Source organism: Macaca nemestrina, chromosome 5 (assembly GCF_043159975.1).
Source record: "Macaca nemestrina isolate mMacNem1 chromosome 5, mMacNem.hap1, whole genome shotgun sequence".
In the NCBI taxonomy this organism is placed as follows: Eukaryota; Metazoa; Chordata; class Mammalia; order Primates; family Cercopithecidae; genus Macaca; species Macaca nemestrina.
The window spans coordinates 99730817-99758486 of NC_092129.1; the positions used below are offsets into that span (position 1 = coordinate 99730817).

The following is a 27670-nucleotide window of genomic DNA, read 5'->3' on the forward strand; positions in this document are numbered from 1 at the left end:
CAATAATCTGCAGCTAAGAGTTCTGAATGATACATTATTTGGACATGCCATCTCTAATAGTAACCTAAATTACTCACTCACATGTTATTACTGCTATAGAAAAGACCAAGCACAACGAAATTAAGGGTGTGCCTTCTTAGATTTTGGTCAAAAGAAATTCCACTAACATCTATCATAGCAGCACAGTTAGAAGACAAAGTAGTATCACACTATTTAGCACAACTCAGATAATCAACTACTTGAGAAAAGAGATCATGTCTTATTCATCCTTTTAATGTAACCACTCAGCAGTAAATACTGTGTTGTACTGAACCTGAAAGCAGGCTGTTCAATGGAAGAGGGCATGCTGCTCAATGCTCACTCCAAAGCCAGTGAATTCAGGGAGTTCACATTCTGGCTTTAGAGATTGTTTTCACTATAATTCATAATATATCAAATATTCTCTTTCTGGCTCAAGTGTTTCATCTGTAGATGTTGAATAGCAACACCTGACTACTACCTCTTAATAGTACCATGAGTAATAATAATTATCACAAATAGAAATTCCTAGGCATTTACTATGTACTTTTTAAAGTATTTTATATTTATAAATTTATTTAATCTTTATAATCACCTTATAAGCTTCATATACTTACCCCCATTTTACAGATGATGGAACTAAGGCAAGTCAAGGTCTTATACATAAGATTCTAGAATTCAAATCTAGGCAGCCTGGAGCCAGAATCTATACTTTTCACCACTCTGCTTTATTGCAAGCAAAATAAAAAAGTATTATATAGTGCACCAGAGATAGAAGAAGTAGAGTAATGCAATGAGAGCAACATGGGAAATGCAGATTTTAATGGCTAAAAGCTATGAAAGTAGCATTAAATAATTTTGAAAGAATTTATGGTCAAGCATTATTTTTTCTTTTAGGCTCTATGGATAGTTAGGACATCTAATTTTTTTTATTACTGGTGTATACATATGTTCTCATCTCTATGTTAGAAGCTTGGAGTTGGATCTAGAGGCCATATTAGGATTAAATGTGAGTATAATTTCTTAAAATGTTTACACTTAGATAGGAAGATATATACATAGAGAGATATAGATAAATATAAATCTATATATAGATATATATTTATATTATATATAATTATATATAAATATATACAAATTATATCTATATATAAATATATATCTATATATAGATATATAGAGATCTATATTTATAGATATATAGAGATCTATATTTATATATAGATATATAGAGATCCATATATATAGATATATAGAGATCTATATTTATATATAGATATAGAGATCTATATTTATATATAGATAAATATAAATCTATAAATATAGATATACGGATATCCATCTCTCTCTCTCTCTCTCTCTATATATATATATATATATGGAACAACAGTAAGCTCCTGAGGCATAGCATTCATATATTTTCTTGAAATCATTATATTTCCAGTCCATAATGCTTGGAAGTTAATAAACAACAATGTTTAACAGGATAAACACCAGTCACCATGTTATTATATGTTATAGGAATTTATAGATGTAAGAATTTAATAACACCTGGAATAGTCAAGATTTCAGGAAGAAAGTAAAACTTGAGTCTTAAAGGCTGGCTAAGATTTTGATAAAGAGGGAAAAGAAGATAGGGTATATCAGGTGAGGAAACAAAGTAAGTGAAACTATGGTGGTGGAATGAGTAATATAACCTTATGGAGCAACCGCTATGGTGTCCTGTGGGTAGCCCTTCATTCATGAGAAGGCCAGATGGGCAGCTGGATATCTGGCAAACAGTATAGAGAGCTATTATGGTAGATGCATTGATTTTTAAATGTTCTTTGGAGAAAATCAAGCCAATTTGTAGCAGGTAACTTTTAAGCCTCATTAACTGTTAATGGTCAATTTTAGGCATTTGTTTGTAAAAGTATGAGAACTGCATGAAAAGTTAACTGTTGAGGCACTATCAAGAAAAGTATTATTTACTATATTATTTTTATTTTATGAAGAAAGAGAATTTGTGGAATATGCTAATGGAAAACATAATTGCCCTGTAGTTATTTTCCTCTCAAAGCTACAGTGCTGCCAGGGAAATAAATTACTTCAGGCATCTTGATGATTGAATAGCAAGATAAAATGACCATGGTAGCCGCTGATTTTGATAGCTGACTATTCAAATATGGATCAGTTGCATCAGTTACATCAAAGCAATGAGTTACTTTCAGAGATAATTATAAAATGTCTTCAAAGGACTTTTCCCTGCAAATAATCTGGTTAATGGGCCACACTATTTTATTACTGTGTTAGTTTAACCCACTAACAAATATTTTTTATTAGACTAGAAAGCTACGAGTTTTAAATTAAATTTTTGGGGTGATTGGGGTTGAATTCAGGGTAGAGATTATGGAGTGATTTGGGTCCCACCACCACCCCTTCCTGATGTGACCACTGGCCCCGCAGAGGATGCTTTCCCCACATTTTCCAGGAGCTACTTGCATTGGTGTCTCTGAGTGTTACCATGCTATCCCTTTTCTCTCTCTTTCCTTCTATTTTCCTTCCTGTCTTAAATAGAGCTATGTTGGGTGAGGTTATACAAAGCTTCTATGATATTGGGGTATAAGGAGAAAGAATAATTCTGAGGCTTTGTTTGTTCTTAAAGATTCTTTCTCATTTCTCAAGCAGTTTTACGTATAGTTATTTCCATTTCTCCAAAGTTTAACCAGTAAATAAGTCAAGCTATCTGGAATCCTCCTATCCCCAATTCACCAGAAACGAGGACATTCCAAATTTTGACCAGTTCTTTTGATGTTGAACAAAGATGTATATTTTCAAAATGAACTGACATGGTGGGATTATTTTCTGCAATCATAAACAGAGTATCATCCAAATTAGAAAAGATAATCCCAATTAGGAAAATAAGAAATTTTTAGAATAGGCAAATATGCTTGTATATATGTGAATGCAGAATCTGTTAGTCTTCAGCAATTGCTTTATTTTGGATCATGAAACTTGGATAGGATTGATTCACGGCTAACTAGGATGCACTAAAAAGTCCTGCTTATTACAAAGATATTCAGTGAAGTTAATGATCCATAAAATTAAAAATTGGTTTATTACACAGGGCATGACGTGAAGAAAGATGATGAGTGGTTTAACATCTCTACTGATGATAAATCAAGCGAGAGTTATGGAAAGCCAAAGCAAGTTGATCATATATGTATATGTGTGTGTATATATATATATATATATATATATATATATATATATATATGTCAGAAATAATTTTTCAACAATGAGGTTTGTTATCTTTGATGTCACCAGTGGAGTATCTTTAGGAAAGAGACTTACATGTATTTGTGGCATTTAATTATAATCTTCCATAATAACTAACATTTACCTCATCTTATTCCTCACTAACACACATAAAAACTGAGGCAATTTTAAAGTAAAAATATAATAAAACAAGATACAAAAAGTAAAAACTCAGAATTAGAAAAAGAAAATTTGATTATTGCTTGTACACATACCAAAACTATATTTTCTAAATTGCAATTGGGTAGAAAGCAACCTGTTTATACTGAGGATCCCGTGATATGTCACATTTTATATTATAGAAACCTCCACTAGCTTCTGTGAGTTAGGTTGTCTCTGGCAGCAGGATACTGATTGTCCTGAGACTACCAACTGACAAGAACTGATGCTCACAGCATGCTCCCCATCCTGTCAGTCAGGCTGAACCTGGCTAGATGAAATTCATTGGAAAGCAGCTGAAGACTACAGAAGGCTGACAAAGTTAATGAGAAGCCGGGGAACCAGGCCCGGATAGTGGGATGGACCAGTGGAGCCTTGGGGATTTGGGCATCTGAAAGGACAGCAGTGACCAGCAGCAGCCAGCAGCCAGTAGCAATCTGGTCTGGCTCTGGCATTGCCACTGTGATGAGTGTGATGTCCCCTTACTCTCTGTTGTCACTTGCTTAAGATTTAGACCCCTGGGAGGGATCATCTGACTTTCCATATTATATTATGCTTACTTCAAACTTGCTCTTTCTACTGAATTCAGAGGCATCACTCTTTGCCTCAGGCCAAAAAACTCAGTCACCTTTGGCACTTCACCCCCACTCACCTCACATCCAATGCATCAGCAGATCCTGTGAGCTCTGTTTCAATATCTGTCCTGAATCCAACTACTTCTCAATAATCAGGATAACCAAGATTCTATCCATGCACTTATTATTGAATCCATTCATTACCCACCCTTCTGTTACCTACCAAGATGTGATTTCTGCCATCTTGGCCAATTGCATCATAAGTTAATTTTAAAACCACTAAAGTGAATGAGGAAAAAGGTCGAGTGACTCATTCAGGGTGGTTTATCTCCTCCACAGCAGAAAACTTTGGGTCAGGATTCCATGGGACACAAAGTATTCTTTTGCTCCAGGATCATTTTGAGAGGTCTATTTATTGCCCTTTTTACCAATAAAAATTTCAATGAAAAATGCTGTCATATCAAAATCACCTGTTTTCATTCAACACTCCCTCTCAACACAATCTATGTGTCATCCATCAGCTTTTAAATTTAGGTCTAGTCTAGGTTTGTCTTCTCACTGCTAGACTCATATACCCACCTACCTATTTTTATTCCATGTGTAGGTTTCATAATAATCTCAAACTTTACATGTTTGAAATCAAGACTAATGTTTACTCCAAACCTGTGCATACCCCATTCCTCCCTAACCAGATAACTCTACAGTGAAGTTCAAAATTGAAAACCCCACCCATGCTCGGAGGTTTCACTTCTTAGTTCTTCATTTTAATATGAATAGACAAACAAGAATTATGACACATGAAAGACATGCTTCTAACATGGAATAAGGGCAAAAATAACTGAAAAAAGTAATTTAGAGGAAACAGGGATTGTGCAGGAAACTACAGTTAAGTAATAACAGGATGCTAAAATTTCCATAGAGCTACTGGAAATTAAAAGCATACTAAGAATAAAAATTTAAAAACCTAAAAGTATGGAAATAAAGGTATTAATTTCTTCCTGAAAATGAGAAATAAGAGACATAAACACAGAAAGTGGGAACAATAAGAAAACCAAAGGGACAATTTCAGAAGGTCTACAATCTAATAAATTTTAAAAAGAGACAAAAAATGGAGTTGAGGAGCTATGAATAAAATAATTCAAGAAAATATCTAATAAAGTTAGGATATGTGTTTTCAGATTTAAAAAGGCTTAGCTTGTACCCATAATAATGGATAAAAATATACACACACAAATATCATTGTCAACTTTCAGAACGTTGGGACCAAAAGAAAGTGTGCAAGATTAAAAACAACAACAACAGCAACTACAACAAAATAGTCATATACAAATTATCAGGTATTAGAATAGATTTGAATTTCTTAAAGCAACATTAGAAGCAAGAAATAAAGCAATACTTTTGAAAGTCTAAAGAAAATTTACTTCCAAGCTAGAATTCTGTCACTAACCAAATTATCAATTAGATAGTTGTATAAGAGAAAATATTTAGACATACAAAAATCTCAAAAATGTGTAGATTCCTGTCATTGTACCTTTTCTCAAGAAGCCACTAGAACACATGCTCTATAAAAATCAGATATTAAAACACAAAAAGAAGAAAGATATGGAGTATGCCATGATAGGTGAATACCTGATGTGGAGAATGAGAGCAGATAGGAGTAGTGTGACTTGGAAAACAGACGTGTGGAAGGCTGTTATTCTCAGGATTCCAGCTACCACTCTACCATCTTTTTAACCTGAGGATAGAGTGCCTAAGGGAGCTTGGCCCAGTTTCTTGGCTTGTTTTGATGTGTGTTGATGATGTTTTTGTTTTCTCTCCCATGTTCTACTGCTTGGATTAGCTAAGTATACTCCCCCAAGATGAGTTCTCTTTGACCTACATTAGAGAATGAGATATAGTCCTCGGTGAACTTAGAAGCAGATAATACCTAGATGCCTGTGCCCTGTGATGGGTCATATGGTTTCTAGGGTCCATTCATGACTGTGCCCACTGATTTTCCTGGACAATTATTCAGTAACTGTGCTTAGCTTATCTTCTCCTTGGATCCTTCTAAATGTCTATGTAAAAAAAGGTGCAGATGCTGAGGCTGAAGATGGAAGAAGCTTGAGAAGGCTGTATGGGGTGCCTGAATGCTAGGGCTGGTTCCTGGCTCCAGCTGGCTTCTTGGGAAGGGGTGAGTGAAGGGACTGGGGGACTATCTTCTCGTGAACCTCTTGGTCCCTAGCTGCAGGGGACCCCACACTTGCCATGAACATTTGAGCTGGCAGAGATATTTCCCTGAATATTAGACAGAGTGAGATCTACAGTAGATGTATAGCCAGGGACCTTTGTATGCAAGACAGCTTCGATGAATTCTGGCCATAAACACCTATCCTCCAGAGCGCCCCATGTCCCTCTGAGAGGCCCTGGCCCCAGCTAACCACCAGATTGGGATAAAGGAGGGAAAACTTCCCAGCAGAACTGGGGCACCTCTGTCCTGCAGGCCCACCTGCCTGCTAGCTGCTCCTGCCTGGCCACCCTGCAGGAGCATGTACACAGTGAAACCTCCATTGCCCAGCCTGGGTGCTTTGTTTTATCTGACTGAGTGCTGATAGCCTGGGAACGCTTTGGGCCCCCTAATGCAACCTAAATCCAACCCCAAGGGTCCAGAGGAGAAAGCCACAAGCAGGCCCTCATGCTGCAGGGCTGTGGCTTATTGCTCAGGAGTGCTAAGCTAGGATCTGTGCCCAGCACTTGAGCAGGGGAGGAGCCCACACTCTCAGAAAAATGACAGGGATGAGTCACACAGGTTTGCAGACTGGTTTGGGATCTACATGTGCCTCCCTCCACAGAACTGGCCCCTGCCAGACCTCCACCCAAGGGAACCTTGTGGTCTATAAGACCTAACAACAGCAAAAACAACAACAAATTGTGGGCCAGTGATCAAACGTGGCTCCCCAAAGACCCCGACAAGAAACTGGTGAGGGGGTCACTCCTCTTCTCCTTGCCCCAGAGAGCATAGCTGCAAATGTGAGGATATACAAAAGAACTGCACTGCTGAGTAAGAGCCTATCTACCATCCATTGTTCTCAAGTGCAATTTATGAGATTGTAGCCCAAACTACAACATTGATTCTCCCCATGGCAAAACCAAGGGCAAGAATTCAACCACAAAGACTCCGTACAGAGCCTTGGACCTCTTACACTTCCAGAAATAAAGCCAACTGACTGTTCTCAATTTACACCACAGTTAAATGGACATCAACCCTCCCAGATGAAAAAGAATCAGCACAAGAACTAGCAATTCAAAAGCCAGAGTGTCCCCTTTCCTCCAATGAGCCTACCAGTTCCCCAGCAATGGTTCTTAACCAGTCTGAAAAGACAGACATGGAATTCAGGATCTGGATGACAAGGAAGTTCATTAAGATCCATAATAAAGTTGAAACTCAATTCAATAAAACCAAGAAATGAAGTAAAATCATTCAAGAGCTGAAAGATGAAATAGCTATTTTAAGAAAGACCCAAACTGAACTTCTTGAGCTGAAAAATTTACAAGAATCTCAAATACAATCAAAAGTATTAACAGCAGAATAGACCAAGCTGAGGAAAGAATTTTGGAGCTCAAAGACTGGTTCTTCAAATCAACTCAGTAAGACAAAAACAAACAAAAAAGAATTAAGAAAAAGAAGCAAAACCTCTAAGAAATATGAGATTATGTAAGGAGTACAAATCTATGACTCGATGGCATTCTGACAGAGAAGGAAAGAGAATAGCAATGTGTAAAATATATTTCAGGATGTAGTTCATGAAAATCCCTCTAATTTTGCTACAGAGTTTGACATGCAAATCCAATAAATACAGAGAACCCCAGCTAAATACTATAAAAGATAACCATTGCCAAGGCACATAATCATCAGATTCACCAATGTCAATGCAAAAGAAAAAGTCTTAAAGGCAGCTAGAGAGAAGGGACAGGTTACTTACAGAGGGAACCTTATCAGGTTAGCAGCAAACCTCTCACTAGAAACCTTACAAGCCAGAAGAGATTGGAGGCCTATTTTCAGCAGCCTTAAAGAAAAGAAATTCCAAATAAGAATGCACAAAATTAAGTTTCTTAAGTGATGGAGAAATAAAATTCTTCTCAGACAAGCAAATGCTGAGGGAATATGTTTCAATTAGACCAGCCTTACAAGAGGTCCTTAAGTGAATGGTAAATGTGGAATGAAAGAACAACTCCTGCTACTGCAAATACTCACTTAAGCACATAGCCCACAGGCACTATAAAGCAGCTATGCGATTAGGTCTACATTACAGACAGCTAACAACACAATGACAGGATCAAGGTCACACATATCAATATGAACATTTCACTTAAGTAAGCTAACCACCCCACTTGAAAGACACAGACTGTCAGGTCGAATTAAAGGATAAGACCTGACTATCTATTGTATTCAAGAAACCTACCTTACATGTAAGGACACCAACTGGCTCAAAGTAAAAGGATAGAAAACAATCTATCATGTAGACAGAAAACAAAAAGCAAGAGTTCCTACACCTATATCAGATAAAACAGATTTTAAACCATTAAAAATTAAAAGGACAATGAAGAGCATTATGTATTGATAAAGGGTACAACAAAACAAGAAGCCTTAACTATCCTAAGTATTATACACACCCAACACCAGAGCACCCAAATTTATGAAAGAAGTTCTTCTTGGCCTGCAAAAAGACTTAGACAACCACACAAGAATAGTAGGAGATATCAGCATCCCACTGACAGTATTAGATCACCAAGGCAGAAAATTAACACACTGTGGACTTAAACTCAACACCTTACCAGTGGACCTAATAGACATCTACAGAACACCCCACCAAACAACCACTGAATATACCTTCTTCTCATCTGCTCATGAAACATATTCTAAGATCAAACACATGCTTGGTCATAAAACAAGTCACAATTTTTTTTTAAAAAAATGAAAATTATACCAAGCACAGTCTCAGACCACAGCATGATAAAAACATAAATCAATATCAAGAAGATCTCTCAAAACTACAGAAGTACATAGCAATAAAACAATTTGCTCTGGAATAACTTCTGGGACAGCATTAAAATTAAGGCAGAAATTTTAAAAAGTTTTGAAAGTAATGAAAATAGGGAAACAATGTACTAAAATCTTTGGGATACAGCCAAAGCGGTGTTAAGAGGAAATTTTGAAGTTCTAAACACCTTCATCAAGAATTTAGAAAGATCTCAAATTCACAATTTGACTTTGCACATAAAGAAACTAGAAAAATGTGTACAAACCAACCCCAAAGCTCGAAGGAGAAAAAAATAACTAAAATTAGAGAAGAGCTTAACGAAATTGAGATACAAAAATCCATACAAAAGATCATTGAAGTTAGATTTCTCGAAAACAAGATTGATAGACTACTAGCTATATTAACAAAGAAAAAGGAGAGGATCCATATATGTACAATCAGAAATGATAAAGGAAATATTACAATTGATCCCACAGAAATACAAAGATCATCAGAAACTACTATAAACAGCTCTATGCATGCACATTAGAAAATCTAGAGAAAATGGATAAATTCCTGGAAGCACACAATTTCCCAGGAGTGAATCAGGAAGACAGTGAATCCCTGAATAGACCGATATCGAGTTCTGAAATTGAATCAGTAATAAAGATTCTACCAACCAAAAGAAAAACCCAGGACCAGGTACATTCACAGTCAAATTCTACCAGATGTGCAAATAACTGATACCAATCATACTAAAACTATTCAAAAATATCAAGGAAGAGGACCTCTTCCCTAACTCAATCTATGAAGCCAAAATTAGCCTGATACCTAAATCTGGCAATGAAAAAAGAAAACTTCAGGCCGATGCCCCCGATGAACATAAATGCAAAATTCCTCAACAAAACATTAGCAAACCAAATCCAGCAGCACATCAAAAAAGTTAATACATCACAATCAAGGAGCCTTTATTCCTGGGATGCAAGGTTGGTTCAACATATACAAATCAATAAATGTGATTTGCCATATAAACATAATTAAAAGCAAAAACAATACGATCATCTCAATAGATGCAGAAAAAGCTTTCAATAATATCCAACATCTCTTCAAGATAAAAACCCTTAGGCCGGGCGCAGTGGCTCACGCCTGTAATCCCAGTGCTTTGGGAGGTTGAGGCGGGAGAAGCACAAGGCTAAGAGTTAGAGACCAGCCTGGCCAACACAGTGAAACACCGTCTCTACTAAAAATACAAAAATTATCTGGGCATGGTGGTACATGCTTGTAGTCTCATCTACTTGGGAGGCTGAGGCTGCAGAATCACTTGAACCTGGGAGGTGGAGGTTGCAGTGAGCAGAGACCATGCCATTGCACTCCAGCCTGAGTGACAGAATAAGACTCCATCTCAAACAAAAACAAAACACTTAACAGGCTATTCATTAAAGGAACATACTTCAAAATAACAAGAGCTATCTATGACAAACCCATAGCTGACATTATACTGAATGGGCAAAAGCTCAAACCATTTCCCTTGAGAACTTGAATAAGACAAGGATGCCCACTCTCACCATTCCCATTCAATATAATACTGGAAGTCCTAGTCAGAAGAATCAGGCAAGAGACATAAATAAAAGGCATTCAAATAGGAAAAGGAACTCAAACTATCTCTCTTCACTGATCTTAAGGTTATATACCTATAAAATCCTAAAGACTCTGCCAAAAGGCTCCTAGAACTGACAAAATGACTTTAGTAGAATTTTGGAATACGAAATTACTATTCAAAAGTCAGTAACATTTCTATACACCAACAATGTCCAGGCTGAAAGTGAAATCAAGAACACAATCCCACTCATAATACCCACAAAGAAAATGAAATATCTAGGAATACAGCTAACCAAGGATGCAAAAGATCTCTACAAGGAGGACTACAAAACACTGCCAAAAGAAATTAGAGCAACACAAATAAACGAAAAAATATTCCATGCTCATGGATTAAAAGAATCAATACTGTAAAACAGGCCAGACTGCTCAAAGTGATTTACAGATTCATTGATATTCCTATCAAACTACAAATGCCATTCTTCACAAAATTATAAAAAACTATTATAAAATCCATATGGAAACAAAGAAGAGCCCAAATAACCAAAGCAATCCTAAGCAAAAAGAACAAAGCTGGAGGCATCATGCTACCTGGCTTCAAATTATATTATAAAGCTATAGTAATCAAAACAGCATAGTACTGGTACAAAAACAGACATATAGACCAAAAAAAACAAAACAGAATAGACAACTCAGAAATAAAGCCACACGTGTAAAACCATCTGATTTTTTTACCAGGTCAACAAAAACAAGCAATGGGGAGAGTACTCTCTATTAAGTAAATGGTGTTGAGTTAACTGGCTAGCCAGATGCAGAAGATTGAAGCTGGGCCCCTACCTTTCAACATATACAAAAATTAATTCAAAATGGATCAAAGATGCAAACTTAAGACCTCAAACTATAAAAATCCCAGAAGACAACCTAGAAAATATTCTTCTTGTTAAAGAATTTTTGGCTAAGTCCCCCAAAGGAACTACCATTAAAAAAATACCAATGGGACCTAATTAAGTTACAGAGCTTCTGGAACAGTAAAATAAACTATCAACAGAGAAAACACACCCTATAGAATGGAGAAGATATTCAAAACCTATATATCTAACAAAGGACTAATCTCTAGAATCTATAGAGAAAAATCAACTAGCAAAAAACCTCATTAAAAAGTGGTCAAAAGACAGGAATAGGCACTTCTCAAAAGAATACATATAAGTGGCCAGAAAACGTATGAAGAAAAGCCCAGTATCACTAATCATCACAGAAATGCAAATAAAAACCACAATGGGATACCATCTCACACTGGTCAGATTGGCTATTATTAAAACATCAAAAAACAATAGATGCTGGTGAGGCTGCAGGGAAAAGGGAAAACTTATACACTGTTGGTGGGAATGTAAATGAGCCCAGCCACTGTGGGAAGCAGTCTGCAGATTTCTCAAAGAACTTAAAACAGAGCTACCGTTCAACGTAATAATCCCGTTATTGGGTACATATTCAAAGGAAAATAAATCATTCTACCAAAAAGGTACATGCATGTGTATGTTCATCATTGCACTATTCACAATAGTAAAGACAGGGAATCAACCCAGGTACCCATCAATGGTAAACTGGATAAAGAAAATGTGGTGCATATAGGGGGGGCGGAGCAAGATGGCCGAATAGGAACAGCTCCAGTCTCCAACTCCCAGCGCGAGCGACACAGACGACCGGTGATTTCTGCATTTTCAACTGAGGTACTGGGTTCATCTCACTGGGGAGTGCCGGACGATCGGTGCTGGTCAGCTGCTGCAGCCCGACCAGCGAGAGCTGAAGCAGGGCGAGGCATCGCCTCACCTGGGAAGCGCAAGGGGGAAGGGAATCCCTTTTCCTAGCCAGGGGAACTGAGACACACAACACCTGGAAAATCGGGTAACTCCCACCCCAATACTGCGCTTTAAGCAAACAGGCACACCAGGAGATCATATCCCACGCCTGGCCGGGAGGGTCCCACACCCACGGAGCCTCCCTCATTGCTAGCACAGCAGTCTGTGATCTACTGGCAAGGCAGCAGCGAGGCTGGGGGAGGGGCGCCCGCCATTGCCGAGGCTTAAGTAGGTAAACATAGCCGCTGGGAAGCTCGAACTAGGTGGAGCTCACAGCAGCTCAAGGAAACCTGCCTGTCTCTGTAGACTCCACCTCTGGGGACAGGGCACAACTATACAACAACAAAAGCAGCAGAAAACTCTGCAGACGCAAACGACTCTGTCTGACAGCTTTGAAGAGAGCAGTGGATCTCCCAACACCGGAGGTTGAGATCTGAGAAGGGACAGACTCCCTGCTCAAGTGGGTCCCTGACCCCTGAGCAGCCTAACTGGGAGACATCCCCCACTAGGGGCAGTCTGATACCCCACACCTCACAAGGTGGAGTACACCCCTGAGAGGAAGCTTCCAAAGCAAGAATCAGACAGGTACACTCGCTGTTCAGAAATATTCTATCTTCTGCAGCCTCTGCTGCTGATACCCAGGCAAACAGGGTCTGGAGTGGACCTCAAGCAATCTCCAACAGACCTACAGCTGAGGGTCCTGACTGTTAGAAGGAAAACTATCAAACAGGAAGGACACCTACACCAAAACCCCATCAGTACATCACCATCATCAAAGACCAGAGGCAGATAAAACCACAAAGATGGGGAAAAAGCAGGGCAGAAAAGCTGGAAATTCAAAAAATAAGAGCGCATCTCCCCCGGCAAAGGAGCGCAGCTCATCGCCAGCAACGGATCAAAGCTGGACGGAGAATGACTTTGACGAGATGAGAGAAGAAGGCTTCAGTCCATCAAATTTCTCAGAGCTAAAGGAGGAATTACGTACCCAGCGCAAAGAAACTAAAAATCTTGAAAAAAAAGTGGAAGAATTGATGGCTAGAGTAATTAATGCAGAGAAGGTCCTAAACGAAATGAAAGAGATGAAAACCATGACACGAGAAATACGTGACAAATGCACAAGCTTCAGTAACCGACTCGATCAACTGGAAGAAAGAGTATCAGCGATTGAGGATCAAATGAATGAAATGAAGCGAGAAGAGAAACCAAAAGAAAAAAGAAGAAAAAGAAATGAACAAAGCCTGCAAGAAGTATGGGATTATGTAAAAAGACCAAATCTACGTCTGATTGGGGTGCCTGAAAGTGAGGGGGAAAATGGAACCAAGTTGGAAAACACTCTTCAGGATATCATCCAGGAGAACTTCCCCAACCTAGTAGGGCAGGCCAACATTCAAATCCAGGAAATACAGAGAACGCCACAAAGATACTCCTCGAGAAGAGCAACTCCAAGACACATAATTGCCAGATTCACCAAAGTTGAAATGAAGGAAAAAATCTTAAGGGCAGCCAGAGAGAAAGGTCGGGTTACCCACAAAGGGAAGCCCATCAGACTAACAGCAGATCTCTTGGCAGAAACTCTACAAGCCAGAAGAGAGTGGGGGCCAATATTCAACATTCTTAAAGAAAAGAATTTTAAACCCAGAATTTCATATCCAGCCAAACTAAGTTTCATAAGTGAAGGAGAAATAAAATCCTTTACAGATAAGCAAATGCTTAGAGATTTTGTCACCACTAGGCCTGCCTTACAAGAGATCCTGAAGGAAGCACTAAACATGGAAAGGAACAACCAGTACCAGCCATTGCAAAAACATGCCAAAATGTAAAGACCATCGAGGCTAGGAAGAAACTGCATCAACTAACGAGCAAAATAACCAGTTAATATCATAATGACAGGATCAAGTTCACACATAACAATCTTAACCTTAAATGTAAATGGACTAAATGCTCCAATTAAAAGACACAGACTGGCAAACTGGATAAAGAGTCAAGACCCATCAGTCTGCTGTATTCAGGAGACCCATCTCACACGCAGAGACATACATAGGCTCAAAATAAAGGGATGGAGGAAGATTTACCAAGCAAATGGAGAACAAAAAAAAGCGGGGGTTGCAATACTAGTCTCTGATAAAACAGACTTTAAACCATCAAAGATCAAAACAGACAAAGAAGGCCATTACATAATGGTAAAGGGATCAATTCAACAGGAAGAGCTAACTATCCTAAATATATATGCACCCAATACAGGAGCACCCAGATTCATAAAGCAAGTCCTTAGAGACTTACAAAGAGACTTAGACTCCCATACAATAATAATGGGAGACTTCAACACCCCACTGTCAACATTAGACAGATCAACGAGACAGAAAGTTAACAAGGATATCCAGGAATTGAACTCATCTCTGCAGCAAGCAGACCTAATAGACATCTACAGAACTCTCCACCCCAAATCAACAGAATATACATTCTTCTCAGCACCACATCGTACTTACTCCAAAATTGACCACGTAATTGGAAGTAAAGCACTCCTCAGCAAATGTACAAGAACAGAAATTATAACAAACTGTCTCTCAGACCACAGTGCAATCAAACTAGAACTCAGGACTAAGAAACTCAATCAAAACTGCTCAACTACATGGAAACTGAACAACCTGCTCCTGAATGACTACTGGGTACATAACGAAATGAAGGCAGAAATAAAGATGTTCTTTGAAACCAATGAGAACAAAGATACAACATACCAGAATCTCTGGGACACATTTAAAGCAGTGTGTAGAGGGAAATTTATAGCACTAAATGCCCACAAGAGAAAGCAGGAAAGATCTAAAATTGACACTCTAACATCACAATTAAAAGAGTTAGAGAAGCAAGAGCAAACACATTCGAAAGCTAGCAGAAGGCAAGAAATAATTAAGATCAGAGCAGAACTGAAGGAGATAGAGACACAAAAAACCCTCCAAAAAATCAATGAATCCAGGAGTTGGTTTTTTGAAAAGATCAACAAAATTGACAGACCACTAGCAAGACTAATAAAGAAGAAAAGAGAGAAGAATCAAATCGACGCAATTAAAAATGATAAAGGGGATATCACCACCGACCCCACAGAAATACAAACTACCATCAGAGAATACTATAAATACCTCTATGCAAATAAACTGGAAAATCTAGAAGAAATGGATAATTTCCTGGACACTTACACTCTTCCAAGACTAAACCAGGAAGAAGTTGAATCCCTGAATAGACCAATAGCAGGCTCTGAAATTGAGACAACAATTAATAGCCTACCAACCAAAAAAAGTCCAGGACCAGATGGATTCACAGCTGAATTCTACCAGAGGTACAAGGAGGAGTTGGTACCATTCCTTCTGAAACTATTCCAACCAATAGAAAAAGAGGGAATCCTCCCTAACTCATTTTATGAGGCCAACATCATTCTGATACCAAAGCCTGGCAGAGACACAACAAAAAAAGAGAATTTTAGACCAATATCCCTGATGAACATCGATGCAAAAATCCTCAATAAAATACTGGCAAACCGGGTTCAGCAACACATCAAAAAGCTTATACACCATGATCAAGTGGGCTTCATCCCTGGGATGCAAGGCTGGTTCAACATTCGCAAATCAATAAACATAATCCAGCATATAAACAGAACCAAAGACAAGAACCACATGATTATCTCAATAGATGCAGAAAAGGCTTTTGACAAAATTCAACAGCCCTTCATGCTAAAAACGCTCAATAAATTCGGTATTGATGGAACGTACCTCAAAATAATAAGAGCTATCTATGACAAACCCACAGCCAATATCATACTGAATGGGCAAAAACTGGAAAAATTCCCTTTGAAAACTGGCACAAGACAGGGATGCCCTCTCTCACCACTCCTATTCAACATAGTGTTGGAAGTTCTGGCTAGGGCAATTAGGCAAGAGAAAGAAATCAAGGGTATTCAGTTAGGAAAAGAAGAAGTCAAATTGTCCCTGTTTGCAGATGACATGATTGTATATTTAGAAAACCCCATTGTCTCAGCCCAAAATCTCCTTAAGCTGATAAGCAATTTCAGCAAAGTCTCAGGATACAAAATTAATGTGCAAAAATCACAAGCATTCTTATACACCAGTAACAGACAAACAGAGAGCCAAATCAGGAATGAACTTCCATTCACAATTGCTTCAAAGAGAATAAAATACCTAGGAATCCAACTTACAAGGGATGTAAAGGACCTCTTCAAGGAGAACTACAAACCACTGCTCACTGAAATAAAAGAGGACACAAACAAATGGAAGAACATACCATGCTCATGGATAGGAAGAATCAATATCGTGAAAATGGCCATACTGCCCAAGGTTATTTATAGATTCAATGCCATCCCCATCAAGCTACCAACGAGTTTCTTCACAGAATTGGAAAAAACTGCTTTAAAGTTCATATGGAACCAAAAAAGAGCCCGCATCTCCAAGACAATCCTAAGTCAAAAGAACAAAGCTGGAGGCATCACGCTACCTGACTTCAAACTATACTACAAGGCTACAGTAACCAAAACAGCATGGTACTGGTACCAAAACAGAGATATAGACCAATGGAACAGAACAGAGTCCTCAGAAATAATACCACACATCTACAGCCATCTGATCTTTGACAAACCTGAGAGAAACAAGAAATGGGGAAAGGATTCCCTATTTAATAAATGGTGCTGGGAAAATTGGCTAGCCGTAAGTAGAAAGCTGAAACTGGATCCTTTCCTTACTCCTTATACGAAAATTAATTCAAGATGGATTAGAGACTTAAATGTTAGACCTAATACCATAAAAATCCTAGAGGAAAACCTAGGTAGTACCATTCAGGACATAGGCATGGGCAAAGACTTCATGTCTAAAACACCAAAAGCAACGGCAGCAAAAGCCAAAATTGACAAATGGGATCTCATTAAACTAAAGAGCTTCTGCACAGCAAAAGAAACTAGCATCAGAGTGAACAGGCAACCTACAGAATGGGAGAAAATTTTTGCAATCTACTCATCTGACAAAGGGCTAATATCCAGAACCTACAAAGAACTCAAACAAATTTACAAGAAAAAAACAAACAACCCCATCAAAAAGTGGGCAAAGGATATGAACAGACATTTCTCAAAAGAAGACATTCATACAGCCAACAGACACATGAAAAAATGCTCATCATCACTGGCCATCAGAGAAATGCAAATCAAAACCACAATGAGATACCATCTCACACCAGTTAGAATGGCGATCATTAAAAAGTCAGGAAACAACAGGTGCTGGAGAGGATGTGGAGAAATAGGAACACTTTTACACTGTTGGTGGGATTGTAAACTAGTTCAACCATTATGGAAAACAGTATGGCGATTCCTCAAGGATCTAGAACTAGATGTACCATATGACCCAGCCATCCCATTACTGGGTATATACCCAAAGGATTATAAATTATGCTGCTATAAAGACACATGCACACGTATGTTTATTGCGGCACTATTCGCAATAGCAAAGACTTGGAATCAACCCAAATGTCCATCAGTGACAGATTGGATTAAGAAAATGTGGCACATATACACCATGGAATACTATGCAGCCATCAAAAAGGATGAGTTTGTGTCCTTTGTAGGGACATGGATGCAGCTGTAAACCATCATTCTTAGCAAACTATCACAAGAACAGAAAACCAAACACCGCATGTTCTCACTCATAGGTGGGAACTGAACAATGAGATCACTCGGACTCAGGAAGGGGAACATCACACACCGGGGCCTATCATGGGGAGGGGGGAGGGGGGAGGGGGGAGGGATTGCATTGGGAGTTATACCTGATGTAAATGACGAGTTGATGGGTGCAGCACACCAACAAGGCACAAGTATACATATGTAACAAACCTGCACGTTATGCACATGTACCCTACAACTTAAAGTATAATAATAATAATTAAAAAAAAAAAAAAAAAGAAAGGAATCAGCTGGAACAGCTAATGGATAGTACTTTCAAATTTAAAAAAAAAAAAAAAAAGAATAAAGAAACATCATCACTAAAAAAAAAAAAAAAAAAAAAGAAAATGTGGTGCATATAAACCAAGAAATACTATGCAGCCATAAAATTGAATAAAATTATGTCCTTTACAACAACATGATGCATCTGGAGGCCATAATCCTAAGCAAGTTAATGCAGGAACAGAAAATCAAATACCAGCCATTCTCACTTATAAGTGGGAGCTAAACATTGAGCACACGTGGACATAAATATAAGAGCAATAAACACTGCAGATAACTGAGGTGGCATGGGTTGAAAAACCACCTATCTGGTACTATGCTCACTACCTAGGTGATAGGATTTGTACCCCAAACCTCGGAATTATGCAATATTTCCATATAATGAACCTGCACACATACCTCCTATATCTAAAATAAAAGTTGGGGAAACAAAACAAGGAAATTATTAACTCAAAAGTAAGAATAGTGGTTACTGCTGGAGTAGAAGGAGGAAGAAAGGTGCAAAAAGAAAGGAACACATGTGGGCTTCTAAGAAACTGATAATATTCTATTTCTCAGTTTCAATCAATGATGAGTATAAGAATTTTATTTTTCATATTTCTTAAATTGTAGAGATATATTTCATATGTTTATCAGTTAGGGTTCAAATGGAGAAGCAAAACCAGTAGGATATACATACACACACATATATATACACACACACATATATATAGATACACACACACACACACACACACATGAATTTATTCCAAGAAATTGGCTAATGCAATAGCAGGGGCTAATATAAGTCTGTGGGGCAAGTAAACAGAAAGAGAAAATCATGAGCAAACCAGAATCCCAGGGAACAAGAGAAAGCTTCTTGTCCCTAGGATTCAGTCAGGAAGAAAGATGAGAAGGGAGAGGGCTTTGGAAGGGGAAAAGTTGCAAGTCCAGCTGCCATTTGAAATCTCCAAGTTCAGGAGGCCTAATCCCTGTTTTTGAAAACTCCCAACTGATTAAGTCATGCCTACCCAAGATCATCTCTCTTTTGATTAATTTAAAACCAAATGACTCAGGACTATGATCACATCTACAGAGTCCTTTCACAGAAGAGCCTAGATTAGTGTTTGGTTGACTAACGGACAGTACGGGTGTTTATGCCACAAACCGCCAGTGCCTCACTTCAGTCCTCCAACTCTCCTGGGAGATAATCCCTTGTAGCCCACTGTAACAGGAAAGAGACTAGAAATGTAATTCTAGGGATTGTAATTCATCCTAGCCAACTTGACACACCAAAATGCTATCACAATAAACTATTACCTACATAGGTGACATATTTCACAATTTAAAAAAATTAAAACTAAATTCAGTTATTTCCTTCCAGATAACAAAATAAAATGAGTAGGTTAACTCCTGCAAAGAAGTCCTCAGAAATATCCATAGAAGCTGGCTTTTCATCCTAGCACATTTCTTGCTAGGGTAATTCAAAATAATAGTGGTAGCATAATTTTACAAAAGTGTTCTTAAGGAGGCTTGAATGGGTCACCTTAAATTATTTTAATCCTAAAAACAAACATTAAATATGAAATGAGAAAATCTATTGCATTTTATCATGTTTGAAAGTAGGATTAGTGCATTATGACATAATTATTTTCTTTTTCCTTCTTGGGACACAGTTTCACTTTGTTGCCCAGGCTGGAGTACAGCGGCACAATCTCAGCTCACTGCAGCCTCCACCTCCCAGGTTCAAGCGATTCTTGGGTCTCAGCCTCCCAAATAGCTGGGATTACAGGTGCCTGCCACCACACTGGCTAACTTTGTTTTGTACTATTAGGAGAGACGAGGTTTCACCATGTTGGCTAGGCTAGTTTTGAACTCCTGGCCTCAAGTGATCCACTGCCTTGGCCTCCCAAAATGCTGGGATTACAGGCCTGAGCCACCGTGCCCAGCTTGACATAATTATTTTACTAAAGTGATTTGAGAAACATAAGCTGTCTTCTACCACAAAATATTGCTACCCTTCAATGCCACTTAAGCTTTTAGAAGCCCTCCGAAAAATGTCATCATTGTTAGTATATTATTATTTTAATTTGGGGGCTTAAGCTTGTTATAGCACCTGACAACAGCATATTCATTAGTTGAATAGAGACAATCAACAGATTAACAGTAACCAACTCATGAGTAAAAGAGTTGTTTTTGAAGAGGTGATAAATGATTATAAGTAAAGCCAAAATTTTCCATGTCGCTCCAAGAGTGGAAATTTATGGGAAGAGAAACATTAGCTCAGGAAAAGATAATTTTATTGACAAAGTCACCTGGCAACAGAATGAGCATCTTCCATGATTCTCCACACTTTGAAGTGTTCAAATCTAGGATGGCAGGCTTGCTGGGAGAATTGTGTCACCATTCAAGCCTTGGACTAGACATCCAATCCAATGGATATACCATATATTGTCACAATTTTTCATGCCTTATTCCTGGACTAATCACCTACCTCTACCATTTAATTTTTCAAATAACCAAATTGTTCTAAGGGAATGGCACTTCTGGGAGAGTTCTGCCCAAGGACCTTCTTGACCTACCATTTTCTGCATCACTCCTTTTCTTTCTGCTTAAACTGATTTTACCTGTGCTGGATGCTCCCATGTTCTTGTTTTTTAGTTCTTAATTCATTAAATCCCACTTTCTCAGCTATACAAACTTTAATGCTTTCTTTAGCTTTTCGCCTTTCTCTTCCAACTTATTCTAAAGGAAGATTTTTCTCCCTTTCCTCATGTTGCCTGTGAGTAAAGCAAAAAATTTATTTGTGAGTGTTACAACACCAAAATCAAGGACAAGGAAAGCCCTGAGTTTTGAAGTAAAATTAGATACAATGATGAATTCAGGCTAGTCTTTGAAAAATTAAAACAGTCATAAATGAGCAATCATAATACTGAAATTATGGTATTGGAAAAAAGTCTAATACAGATTTCTTTCATTCAAAAAGCATTTATTGAATTCTTACCATGTCTGGTTGCTAGGTGCTTGGGTTAGAAAATTGAATGTCAGTGTTTTTCAAAGGATGGTTTGTGCAGTTCTGAGTGAAAATACCCTAGAGATTTTGAACTTGGATGGGCCAGGAACCGTGTCTTTCTCTGTATGTATTACTGTTTATCACTAAAAAAACTTTTGAAGGAAAATGATTCCCCCTTTTCAATTAATCAAAAATACAAACGATTATTAAATGCAAACATTTGACTATCTCATAAAGTTCTTTATGGACAAATCTGTGAATATTATTTTGCATTTTTCAATTCTCTTTTATAGAAGAGATAAAACATTTGAAAAGATAACTGAAATGGAAATTAGGCAGCACCACTGTCCTGCTGTTTTGGGGAGTAACATAAACCAGGAAGACATGGATTCAAATCCAAGCTCTTTACATTTATACACTATGTGGCCTTGCTCTCCCAAATCAGTTTGTTACCTAAAAGGGGTTATAATAATAATGAAGGTGTTATAAATATTACAAAGAATAAGTATATAAGAGAATATACATTACTAATATTCAGTTTTACAATTTTCCTACCTCCCCTGCTCTCTGAGGATAAAAAGACAAAAGTACAAAATGAAGAGTCATGGAAGGAAAGCAGTCAGGCTCTATGAAAAAAAAAAAAAATCCCAGGATGTTCCATGTGGAGGGGAGAGATATAACCTGGAAGGGGATGCATTGTGAGGAAGGGATGGTCCAGAGTGGTGTGTAAACAAATAGCATGCTGGAAAGACACATGTGGATGAGAAAGAAATCTCTCTTGGGATAATGCATTAAGAGTAAATTGGGAGCTTCGGGGTATACTTTACTATTTTAAGCCACTATGTTGGTTTAAATTTGTTATGCAGCAATAAATAACTGATAACATAACAAAACACCTCTTATTGCAAGTTAGAATAGTTAGATTTATTGACCTACAATATTCTGTTCCATAGAGCACAGAGGATTTTAATAAGCAGAGATTTTAATAAGTAGAGCAGAGAGGATTTTAATAAGAATTTCTGTGTACACTTTAAATGTTTGAGAGAGTAGTGAGAGTGAGGAGTCCTCTTTGGACTGTGCCTCTTTAAAATCAGGACCATACAGGAAAGGGACAATGATTGTTAAGGAGATTGCTATTCTGAATAATTTCAAAGCTAAGGTGGGACCCTACCTGTACTTGACATAAAAATAATTGCCCTAAATATGAGTCAGCATGCTTTTTCACCATGAATGTCAAAATACTGAACATTCATATAAAAGGGATAATGAGGACCTAACACAAGCAGCGCTGAGACAAAAGCAAGATATTGGAAAAATGTTTTATGACATTAAATTAAAGAAGTCTAAGAAAAAAATTCCTTGCTAAATTACTATGTGGGAATTTCCATTTTAATGCTACCTTTAATAGATTCCCAATTGCTCATGAATTTGGAGTCCTGTCTGCATGGGACTAGAGAGTTACCGGTGGAAATGGAGACTAGCTCCATTCTGTATTTTTTCTCTGCTTGGGTACTTGATCCTGGCCCCTAACTGACGTTTTGGGAGTAGCAGTGCTCAGGTATGGAAACCAACTATCTGACCAATTTCTGCCAGAAACTGGAGACAGACCTAAGCATGTTTTGCTAATGGACTAACGGGGACTTTGAGTAATGGTTAGGACATACCTCAGTCACTGCAGGAATGACCAGATTCAAAGATGGAGATGGCAACCACTTAAGGCCCTTCAGAGACTCAGCTCATTTGCATTCCTGCCCCAGAGTCTGTTATGGGGAAGGAACTGGAAGGCATGTGCCACTTTAAAACCATGCATCAGTAAGCAATGTGCTTCTGACTTCATGTCCTCAGTAGAAAAACACTTACTATATAGCATCTACCAGGAGCTCTAAAATGGAGCTTGCAAGCTTAGCAGTATGTGTAAGCCCTATTTCCCAAGAAAGACAAAGAATCAGGAGTTAATAAAAACAGATGTCATTTCCTCTCTGAGAAGGCTTCTAAATATTCTCCTTTGGCCATTTCGTCAAAGCATGGAGAGGAAAGGAAACAAACCTTGCAGTCACAAAGATTAAAGACTTCTAAAGACCTTCGAGCCTGACCTGGTGGGTAGAGGTGAGCAGGGAGAGCTTCACACCTTGAAGACCCAGACCCAGTCTCAGAGGGCTCCCTATTCAGACTGGGGAAGCTTGGAAATTAGGCTGGGGCCTAAATGGGAGACCACAGTCCCTAATAAGTTTCCAGTGTGCCAGAGTGGGAAACAGGCATGACCACTGGACTCATTTAGCCACTTTCTACATTTCTTAGATCCTACCGATCTGTCAGTGGCATGGATTCCAAAAGGTAGAGGCTAGAACTGGTCCCATCTTCATTTTAGCTGATTCATAAGAGGCAACTGGTGGCTGTTTGCCCAGGATGGATCTTTTCTTCTCTATTTGGAATATGGAGTCCTGTGCTTTGGATAATTTCCTAGCTCTCCATTTGCACATTTTCTAGAAGAAGCTGTGATAAACTCCATCAGGCTTCATCTGGTTGCACGTCCAGAGGCACCTGAGATTTAGGTATATAATGGCCTTAAGAGCAGGAATTTCTAGCTTTTTGTTTTTCTAAGAATGATTAATCTAATTCCCAATCAGGTACAGATGCTCGATACTGTATATATGAATAAATATTTCTCATAAGAAAAAAGGAGATTGGGGAAGAATTATTAAAGGTGGTAGTACGTGAACTAGCCCAAAATATAAAACACTTTGAATGTGTCTCAAATACATACTAGAACTAAATGTGCTCAGCTTCGGCTATATGTGTATTCAGGCACTATGAAAATTCATTTCAAAGTGATGGGATCAAATTCAGAGATGAACTCAAGGCGCTTGCCAAACAATATTTTTAAAAAGAATATACACTCATGAAATGTTATTTACCGCATAACATTTCTGTCAATGAGAGACCACATATATGACAGTGGACCCATAAGATTACAATGGAGTTGAAAAATTCCTGTTACCTAGTGACATGGTAGCCATCATAACATCATAACACAGTGAAATACCTTTTCTAAATTTAGATATGTCTAGATAACACAAATATTTACCTTTGTGTTACAATTGCCTATAGTATTCAGTCCAGTAACATGTTACATGGGTTTTTAGACTAGAAGCAATAGGCCATACCATATAGCCTAGTTGTGTAGTAGGGATACCATTTAGATTTGTGTAAGTACACTCTGTGATATTTGCAGAATGATGAAATTGCCTAATGACATATTTATCAGAATGTATCATTAAGTGATGCATGACTATATATTGTGTCTATATTTCCACTGTCGAGAAACTTAAATTTTTGACTCTGATTCAGACAACAGAAAATAATGAGCTTCATGCCAATCATTTCTTGTTTGTCTGTCATCCTCTGAAAAAGAGACAAACATATCTGTGACTTTGAAAACATATCATGTGCCAGAAGTTGTTCTAATACATGTAAAGAAATTGGTTTATATGTATTAACTCAGAATTTCATTTATATCTCCAGAGAGCAATAAATAACTGATCTGGCACTCACAGAACAACTCATTGGACCTTTGGATAGAGTTAATTACATTTTATATAGCAATTTCCCATAGGAGAAGCAACATGTAAAAAAGAAACGGATAATTATCTGTTACCTGAATAAAAATGGCCATTAATAACTTAATGAAATTCTGTTAACAAGGTAAATCTATTGGCAACATTATTCATTCATCAGGAAGCAGCCAGAAATGACCCAGTAACGATAAGAGATTACCAAGAACATATCGAAGGAAGATTCTCCTTTCAGAGCACAGTTATAAATTACCCCATTTCAGGACATAGTGAAGGATTCTACAGCAGGAATCAAGAGCTTGAGAAAATTATCATCGATAAAAAAAGTATGTTGTTTGCACATCTTGATTCAATTTGTGATAATAATACTCATAATCAACTGTAATGTGTTTTCAAATGCTTCTTGGAAAGGGTTAAGTCCAATATTGTTTACTTCTCCTAGGATATAATTTAAGCAGCTGCAGAAGAACGTAATACTATTCATTGTCTTAAAGTATATAATTTCTACTAATTGTTAGATTACCATATGCATAGATTACAGCATCATAATGCCAGTGGACTTTAGGCAAAATTTCAATGCAAATTACAGTACAAAGCCATGATTATTGCATTTAAAATGACAAACACTGAAGAGAAAAAACAGATTTTGTTTGATCAAGCAAAAGCTTCAGCTTGATCAACAGGTTTTTGTTTTTGTTGTTGTTGTTTTATGACGGAGTCTCACTCTGTCGCCCAGGCTGGAGTGCAGTGCTCAGCTCACTGCAAACCCTGCCTCCTGGGTTCAAGTGATTCTTGTACCTCAGCCTCCCAAGTAGCTGGGACTTCAGGAACGTGCCACCATGTCTGGTTAATTTTTGTATTTTTAGTAGAAACGGGATTTTGCCATGTTGGCTAGGCTGGTCCCAAACTCCTGACCTCAGGTGATCTACCTGCCTCAGCCTCCCAAATTGCTGGGATTACAGACATGAGCCACCACTCCCAGCCCTTGATCAACAGTTTAAAGTAAATTTTGTTTTGTCTTATTACAAAGTTACATAGTTTTTTTTAACAGAAAATTTAGAAAATATAGTTCATTAACAAGAAGAAAATCATCTGTAAGAACACTTTCAAAAAAGTCGTTGTTGCAGATTTTTAAATTTTCTTCCATGCTTTTGAAAATGTATAAACATAAGCACATACATAATTTACTTTTACAAAGAAGGGATCATAATATATGTTCTATTTTTAATCACCTATATATATTTTGTAACTGTAATCTCCTATCTTATTATCATATTTTATAATGCATAATTATTCATGTTTATCATAAATTATGTAATCAATCCCATATTATTGAACATTAATTTTGCTCCCATTTTTTTCCTTGTAATTGTGATGATTAATCTTATATATTAACTTAACTAGGTTAAGGGATACCCAGATAGCAGGTAAAATACTATTTCTGAGTGTGTATGTGAAAGTGTTCTCAGACCAAACTGAGGGTCAGGCTTCTATTTCTCATGGCTCAATAACGAGATGCAGATGAACTGGAGAGGAAAAGAGTTTTTATTTCCACAACTGCTTACTGGGAGAAGGCCTGGGAATTATTACCAGACCAACTCAAAATTACAAAGTTTTTCGGAGCTTATATACCTTCTAAGTTATATGTCTATGTGTAAGTACGCACTCATCTAAAGACATAAGTGATTAACTTATTTTAACCTATAACTAAGGTCTTAGACCTGAAGACTTTCCTCTGGAGCCTCAGTAAATTTACTTAATCTAAATGGGTCCAGGTGCTGGGGTGATTACCCTTATCTTGCCTCCTGCCAAACCATGGAGGTTTGAGGAGTTCCTTCAGAACTCCAATAAACTTGTTTGTGGAGGCCTGGGGAGTTTCTTCAGACCCATAATAAAAGTTCTGTTAAAAATTCTTTCATTATTTTGTCATGCTTTAAGGCCCAGGAAAGGCCTAGGCAAAACTCTTGGTGGGATTTGTTACATCCCAGACTTTGTAGAAGGGCACTGGCTTTTACTATTTAACTTAACCGCTCAGTCAGTAGTGACGCTGTTTTTATGCAGGCCTGTGTTGGTGAGAACTGGCCTGGCACAAAGGTGTTTCCAGAAATAATTAGCATTTGAATAGGAAGACTGAGAAAAGAAGACCATTTTCCCCAATGTGGTCGGGCATCCTTCAAACCATTGAGGGACAAAATAGAACAAAAAGGCAGATGAGGAGTGAATTATATTTCTCTCTCTCTCTCAACCCTGTGCAGGAACACCTGTCTTTTGCTGCCCTTGGACACCGGTGCTTCTGGTTCTCCAGTCTTTGTACTCAGACTGAACTGCACTATAAGATTTGTGGTTCTCCAGCTTGCAAATGGCCTATCATGGGACTTCTTGGTGTCCAAAATTGTGTAAGCGAATTTTTATAATAAATGCCTTCTATATCTCTCTATATACTACCATTTCTGTTTCTCTGAAGCACCCTAATACAGCAACTGTAAGCAGTGCTATGATAAAGGTTCTTGACACAGTGTCTAATAATGTGTATAGTTTCTTGGAATACATTTTTGTAATTTATTGTTACCTAATGAAATAAGCAAGACTTCAAAATCAAATTGCTGGAGGGAG

The 27670-nt window shown here is 37.8% G+C and overlaps 1 long non-coding RNA gene across 2 annotated transcripts in view; it reads right to left on the reverse strand.

Annotated features, from left to right (window-relative positions):
- Positions 1-27670, reverse strand: part of LOC105496129 (uncharacterized) — a 563517-nt gene that overhangs the window by 163014 nt on the left and 372833 nt on the right. The gene's annotated exons all lie outside the window — the stretch shown is intronic.